The sequence below is a fragment of the Schistocerca serialis genome, unplaced genomic scaffold (assembly GCF_023864345.2).
Source record: "Schistocerca serialis cubense isolate TAMUIC-IGC-003099 unplaced genomic scaffold, iqSchSeri2.2 HiC_scaffold_111, whole genome shotgun sequence".
In the NCBI taxonomy this organism is placed as follows: Eukaryota; Metazoa; Arthropoda; class Insecta; order Orthoptera; family Acrididae; genus Schistocerca; species Schistocerca serialis.
The window spans coordinates 20,001-27,500 of NW_026047304.1; the positions used below are offsets into that span (position 1 = coordinate 20,001).

Sequence of the window (7,500 nt, forward strand, 5' to 3'; positions counted from 1 at the left end):
ACTAATAGACTGATTGCTGATAATCATTAGCCACACACTGGGGGAAACGGCCGACAGGGGCGGCAACATAGTGGAGCCGCAGTGTCACTAATGTACAGAGATAGAACAGTTTCGACTGGAACCAGAGTAACCGTATACACGGCACTGATTAGTAATAGATGCAGAGCCATCAGAATACAGATAATATATACAACCGTCCCTATACATGCTGAAAGACTCTGCACACAATGAGAACCACACGTCAGCCAGACACTATCACACACTACTCTCTGCCTCTAACAGGCACACACACAATATCTAACCACCAGCATGGAAGAACATCCGGTGCATCCTCTCCGCCACATTACACAATCCACACTATCATAACCAGACCGGGAGGTCCACCCAGAAAACAGAATATCCCACCCTTCCGACATCCGCCATTGCTCAGCTAAGCCACGAACACCCACACATGTCCTACACAGGGGTGCACCCAACATCACAATACTGCCTCCTGTCACAGTACACAAACAATGGCAGGAATGAAAGACACAGATCTGCCACAACCTTGGAATCGGAGCGCCGCCTGTCATGAGCCACAAGTGCATCCTGACGTGACAAATCGGATGATCCCGCAGGCATGCACTTACGATAATCACTATCAACGAACCTGCCGCCCCCTCCCCCCCCAAAATACACCTTTCCCTACAACGTGTACCTTAACCTAAGCTATATTGTACCTTAACCTAAGCGATATTGTACCTTAACCTAAGGTATATCGTACCTTAACCTAACCTACATTGCGCCTTCACCTAACCTACGTTGTACCTTAACCTAACCTACGTTGTACCTTAACCTAACCTACGTTGTACCTTAACCTAACCTACGTTGTACCTTAACCTAACCTACGTTGTACCTTAACCTAACCTACGTTGTACCTTAACCTAACCTACGTTGTACCTTAACCTAACCTACGTTGTACCTTAACCTAACCTACGTTGTACCTTAACCTAACCTACGTTGTGCCTTAACCTAACCTACGTTGTGCCTTAACCTAACCTACGTTGTGCCTTAACCTAACCTACGTTGTGCCTTAACCTAACCTACGTTGTGCCTTAACCTAACCTACGTTGTGCCTTAACCTAACCTACGTTGTGCCTTAACCTAACCTATGTTGTGCCTTAACCTAACCTATGTTGTGCCTTAACCTAACCTATGTTGTGCCTTAACCTAACCTATGTTGTGCCTTAACCTAACCTATGTTGTGCCTTAACCTAACCTATGTTGTGCCTTAACCTAACCTATGTTGTGCCTTAACCTAACCTATGTTGTGCCTTAACCTAACCTATGTTGTGCCTTAACCTAACCTATGTTGTGCCTTAACCTAACCTATGTTGTGCCTTAACCTAACCTATGTTGTGCCTTAACCTAACCTACGTTGTGCCTTAACCTAACCTACGTTGTGCCTTAACCTAACCTACGTTGTGCCTTAACCTAACCTACGTTGTGCCTTAACCTAACCTACGTTGTGCCTTAACCTAACCTACGTTGTGCCTTAACCTAACCTACGTTGTGCCTTAACCTAACCTACGTTGTGCCTTAACCTAACCTACGTTGTGCCTTAACCTAACCTACGTTGTGCCTTAACCTAACCTACGTTGTGCCTTAACCTAACCTACGTTGTGCCTTAACCTAACCTACGTTGTGCCTTAACCTAACCTACGTTGTGCCTTAACCTAACCTACGTTGTGCCTTAACCTAACCTACGTTGTGCCTTAACCTAACCTACGTTGTGCCTTAACCTAACCTACGTTGTGCCTTAACCTAACCTACGTTGTGCCTTAACCTAACCTACGTTGTGCCTTAACCTAACCTATGTTGTGCCTTAACCTAACCTATGTTGTGCCTTAACCTAACCTATGTTGTGCCTTAACCTAACCTATGTTGTGCCTTAACCTAACCTATGTTGTGCCTTAACCTAACCTATGTTGTGCCTTAACCTAACCTATGTTGTGCCTTAACCTAACCTATGTTGTGCCTTAACCTAACCTATGTTGTGCCTTAACCTAACCTATGTTGTGCCTTAACCTAACCTACGTTGTGCCTTAACCTAACCTACGTTGTGCCTTAACCTAACCCATATTGTACCTTAACCTAACCCATATTGTACCTTAACCTAACCCATATTGTACCTTAACCTAACCCATATTGTACCTTAACCTAACCCATATTGTACCTTAACGTAACCTAATTTGTGCCTTAACGTAACCTAATTTGTGCCTTAACGTAACCTAATTTGTGCCTTAACGTAACCTAATTTGTGCCTTAACGTAACCTAATTTGTGCCTTAACGTAACCTAATTTGTGCCTTAACGTAACCTAATTTGTGCCTTAACGTAACCTAATTTGTGCCTTAACGTAACCTAATTTGTGCCTTAACGTAACCTAATTTGTGCCTTAACGTAACCTAATTTGTGCCTTAACGTAACCTAATTTGTGCCTTAACGTAACCTAATTTGTGCCTTAACGTAACCTAATTTGTGCCTTAACGTAACCTAATTTGTGCCTTAACGTAACCTAATTTGTGCCTTAACGTAACCTAATTTGTGCCTTAACGTAACCCATGTTGTGCCTTAACGTAACCCATGTTGTGCCTTAACGTAACCCAATTTGTGCCTTAACGTAACCCATGTTGTGCCTTAACCTAACCTATATTGTGCCTCAACCTAACCTATATTGCGCCTTAACCTGACGCACGTTGTCGCTGAACCTGCTCTGTAATTGTTATGCAACTCGTTAAATTAGTGTAGTGTTGCCTAACCGCAACCCTCGCAATATAGTTCGCTATTCGCACTGCCCGGTCCCCTGTGTATCGCGTCATGTTAAACACCTTGCAGGTGTTGCTGACTTTCCACATGCTCCTGCTATACACTGTAATGTGGATAGCAGCAGGACGTACATGCCCCCCCCCCTTCCCCCCTGCCTTCGCAAGCTGGTCGTTGAGAAGTTTGCATGTTCAATGCCCTTCGCATGCCGACGTACTCAGCCTACGTTGTGGTACGGCCTGTCACCTGTCCGCCGATGTACGCAAAACCCACAAACTGTACTGCACATTGGTCCGTATGTACTGAATGATACATCGTGGCACATGTGTGACCGTACGACGACTGCGCCTAGCAACGGCAGACCATACAGTCCAAATATTGTGCACGCAGCTACGTGTCGTCTCCCTATAAGAGCTGGATTGCAGTGTGGTACGCCATTCAGACGTGTGGGAGGAACGGACGCCCTGGATGGCGATCAGCATGAGCAGTCTGTTGATGTAGTGGAGCGTGTATTCGGACGTAGTCGTCTCTTCTCACACACCGTGATAGCATGTTGCACCGCGTTCCACATCTGCGACATCCTGCAGAGGCCGGCTGACAGTCGTTCGCGCAATGGACACCGCATACGTACGGGGGCTACCTTCCACGTGTTCTCGAGGCGTGCACATGTTGTTGCGTCTATGTGGGCAGACGTAGTGTGTTGTGACACCTGACACAGGCATGCAATACTCGTTGCAAATGGCGATGGACGTCTACGTTTGCTGGTGACGTTACGCAAATGAACAACAGGTAACCCGTTGTGGTGCGGTTGTTCTCGCTAGAGGTGAATCAGTGTTGGCGACGATCGGTCGAGCTATTAACCGGTTGTTTCAGGGATACCCACCATGCCCACGAACGTGAAAGGGGACCCACCATGCCCACGAACGCGAAAGGGGATCTGGGTGTGAGGCGATACGCGGCGGTGGCTGGGTGGGACCGTCCCCGGCCGGTGAGGGGGGGCCGCCCGGCGTGCTGGCAGCGCGGTGCGTGGGCGCACGCGCTACAGCCGGCTGGTGGGGGCGGCCAGTGGCAGGCGCGCCGGCCGACGGACGCGGCAGGCGGCGCAGCTGCGCGCCGGCGCCCCCTGCTCGCGGCGCCTTGCGGCCAAAGTAGGTCCTCGCGGGCCCGGTGCGAAGCGCGGTGGCCATCTGCAGTGTGCTGGTCCGATTGAGGACTGTGTGCGCTGAGGATGCGCCGCCGCCCGGCGCTCGGCGCCGCGACGCCGTCTGCTGCTCGGTCGCCCCAGCGGTTCTCGCAGGTGGTTTGTATCGCAGCTGTGCGGACGTGTTGGCGCGTGCGCTGTGCTGGGAGAGTTCGCTTCGGCACCCAAGTGGGGCTTTTGTCCTTCTGTGGCGCTGGCGTTGGAGCTGCCGGTCACCGTAGGTGGCGCGTGTTGTCTCCCGCCGGCAATGCCACGACAGCACGCTCCCGGGCCTCTGTCGGCAGCGGCAAGCTCAGTTGGGAGCACGGGTGGTCGCACCTAAAGCGTCTACTCGCCTAACTCCGGGCGATTGCGCCTCTCTCGAACCCGACCAAGTACTTAGGACGGCGCTGCGCGCCGCCGGGACCTGAGAGGGTTTCGAGGTGTGTTGTGCAGGGGAGCTCAGCCTCCTCCTGTTTGCAGAATAATTGAGCGGACGCTTGCGTGTTCGCGCGGGCCCCCGGGACACACTCCCGGGCGGCCGGCTGCTCAGCTCTAGTTGACGCAGCTCCCTGGTTGATCCTGCCAGTAGTCATATGCTTGTCTCAAAGATTAAGCCATGCATGTCTCAGTACAAGCCGCATTAAGGTGAAACCGCGAATGGCTCATTAAATCAGTTATGGTTCCTTAGATCGTACCCACGTTACTTGGATAACTGTGGTAATTCTAGAGCTAATACATGCAAACAGAGTCCCGACCAGAGATGGAAGGGACGCTTTTATTAGATCAAAACCAATCGGTCGGCTCGTCCGGTCCGTTTGCCTTGGTGACTCTGAATAACTTTGGGCTGATCGCACGGTCCTCGTACCGGCGACGCATCTTTCAAATGTCTGCCTTATCAACTGTCGATGGTAGGTTCTGCGCCTACCATGGTTGTAACGGGTAACGGGGAATCAGGGTTCGATTCCGGAGAGGGAGCCTGAGAAACGGCTACCACATCCAAGGAAGGCAGCAGGCGCGCAAATTACCCACTCCCGGCACGGGGAGGTAGTGACGAAAAATAACGATACGGGACTCATCCGAGGCCCCGTAATCGGAATGAGTACACTTTAAATCCTTTAACGAGTATCTATTGGAGGGCAAGTCTGGTGCCAGCAGCCGCGGTAATTCCAGCTCCAATAGCGTATATTAAAGTTGTTGCGGTTAAAAAGCTCGTAGTTGGATTTGTGTCCCACGCTGTTGGTTCACCGCCCGTCGGTGTTTAACTGGCATGTATCGTGGGACGTCCTGCCGGTGGGGCGAGCCGAAGGCGTGCGACCGCCTCGTGCGTGCTCGTGCGTCCCGAGGCGGACCCCGTTGAAATCCTACCAGGGTGCTCTTTATTGAGTGTCTCGGTGGGCCGGCACGTTTACTTTGAACAAATTAGAGTGCTTAAAGCAGGCAAGCCCGCCTGAATACTGTGTGCATGGAATAATGGAATAGGACCTCGGTTCTATTTTGTTGGTTTTCGGAACCCGAGGTAATGATTAATAGGGACAGGCGGGGGCATTCGTATTGCGACGTTAGAGGTGAAATTCTTGGATCGTCGCAAGACGAACAGAAGCGAAAGCATTTGCCAAGTATGTTTTCATTAATCAAGAACGAAAGTTAGAGGTTCGAAGGCGATCAGATACCGCCCTAGTTCTAACCATAAACGATGCCAGCCAGCGATCCGCCGCAGTTCCTCCGATGACTCGGCGGGCAGCCTCCGGGAAACCAAAGCTTTTGGGTTCCGGGGGAAGTATGGTTGCAAAGCTGAAACTTAAAGGAATTGACGGAAGGGCACCACCAGGAGTGGAGCCTGCGGCTTAATTTGACTCAACACGGGAAACCTCACCAGGCCCGGACACCGGAAGGATTGACAGATTGATAGCTCTTTCTTGATTCGGTGGGTGGTGGTGCATGGCCGTTCTTAGTTGGTGGAGCGATTTGTCTGGTTAATTCCGATAACGAACGAGACTCTAGCCTGCTAACTAGTCGCGTGACATCCTTCGTGCTGTCAGCGATTACTTTTCTTCTTAGAGGGACAGGCGGCTTCTAGCCGCACGAGATTGAGCAATAACAGGTCTGTGATGCCCTTAGATGTTCTGGGCCGCACGCGCGCTACACTGAAGGAATCAGCGTGTCTTCCTAGGCCGAAAGGTCGGGGTAACCCGCTGAACCTCCTTCGTGCTAGGGATTGGGGCTTGCAATTGTTCCCCATGAACGAGGAATTCCCAGTAAGCGCGAGTCATAAGCTCGCGTTGATTACGTCCCTGCCCTTTGTACACACCGCCCGTCGCTACTACCGATTGAATGATTTAGTGAGGTCTTCGGACTGGTACGCGGCATTGACTCTGTCGTTGCCGATGCTACCGGAAAGATGACCAAACTTGATCATTTAGAGGAAGTAAAAGTCGTAACAAGGTTTCCGTAGGTGAACCTGCGGAAGGATCATTACCGACTAGACTGCATGTCTTTCGATGTGCGTGTCGTGTCGCGCAACACGCAGCTACCTGTACGGCTCGCAGTAGCCGTGCGCCGCGTGCGGAACCACGCGTTCGTCTCAAAACTAACGGCAATGTTGTGTGGTACGAGCGCTGAAGCGCTGGAGCGGCTGGCCTGCGGCACCTGGCGCCTGGCGCCGGTTTTGAATGACTTTCGCCCGACTGCCTGTCCGCTCCGGTGTGGAGCCGTACGACGCCCATCGGCCGTGAGGCCGTTGGACACTGAACGCTGGAACAGGGCCGCCACACGCCTCAGTCCCGCCTATGCAACTGTCTCGAAAGAGATGGTGGAAACTATGAAAAGATCACCCAGGACGGTGGATCACTCGGCTCGTGGGTCGATGAAGAACGCAGCAAATTGCGCGTCGACATGTGAACTGCAGGACACATGAACATCGACGTTTCGAACGCACATTGCGGTCCATGGATTCCGTTCCCGGGCCACGTCTGGCTGAGGGTCGGCTACGTATACTGAAGCGCGCGGCGTTTGCCCCGCTTCGCAGACCTGGGAGTGTCGTGGCCGCCTGTGGGGCCGGCCGCGTCTCCTTAAACGTGCGATGCGCGCCCGTCGCCTGGCGGTTCGCATACCGGTACTTACTCGGTAGCGTGCACAGCCGGCTGGCGGTGTGGCGTGCGACACCTCGTACAACGACCTCAGAGCAGGCGAGACTACCCGCTGAATTTAAGCATATTACTAAGCGGAGGAAAAGAAACTAACAAGGATTCCCCCAGTAGCGGCGAGCGAACAGGGAAGAGTCCAGCACCGAACCCCGCAGGCTGCCGCCTGTCGTGGCATGTGGTGTTTGGGAGGGTCCACTACCCCGACGCCTCGCGCCGAGCCCAAGTCCAACTTGAATGAGGCCACGGCCCGTAGAGGGTGCCAGGCCCGTAGCGGCCGGTGCGAGCGTCGGCGGGACCTCTCCTTCGAGTCGGGTTGCTTGAGAGTGCAGCTCCAAGTGGGTGGTAAACTCCATCTGAGACTAAATATGAC

The 7,500-nt window shown here is 52.3% G+C and overlaps 3 non-coding genes across 3 annotated transcripts in view; all 3 read left to right on the forward strand.

The window, feature by feature from the left end:
• Window positions 1-4,553: 4,553 nt before the first annotated feature.
• LOC126431749 (small subunit ribosomal RNA) lies at window positions 4,554-6,462 on the forward strand. Its single transcript, XR_007577718.1, has one exon. It is a non-coding gene; the product is annotated as a small subunit ribosomal RNA (ribosomal RNA).
• A 353-nt stretch (window positions 6,463-6,815) lies between these two features.
• LOC126431756 (5.8S ribosomal RNA) lies at window positions 6,816-6,970 on the forward strand. The gene has a single exon (XR_007577724.1). It is a non-coding gene; the product is annotated as a 5.8S ribosomal RNA (ribosomal RNA).
• A 188-nt stretch (window positions 6,971-7,158) lies between these two features.
• LOC126431752 (large subunit ribosomal RNA) overlaps window positions 7,159-7,500 on the forward strand; it is a 4,222-nt gene continuing 3,880 nt past the window's right edge. The window contains exon 1 of the ribosomal RNA XR_007577721.1: window positions 7,159-7,500. This exon is cut by the window's right edge and continues 3,880 nt beyond it. This is a non-coding gene — a ribosomal RNA (large subunit ribosomal RNA).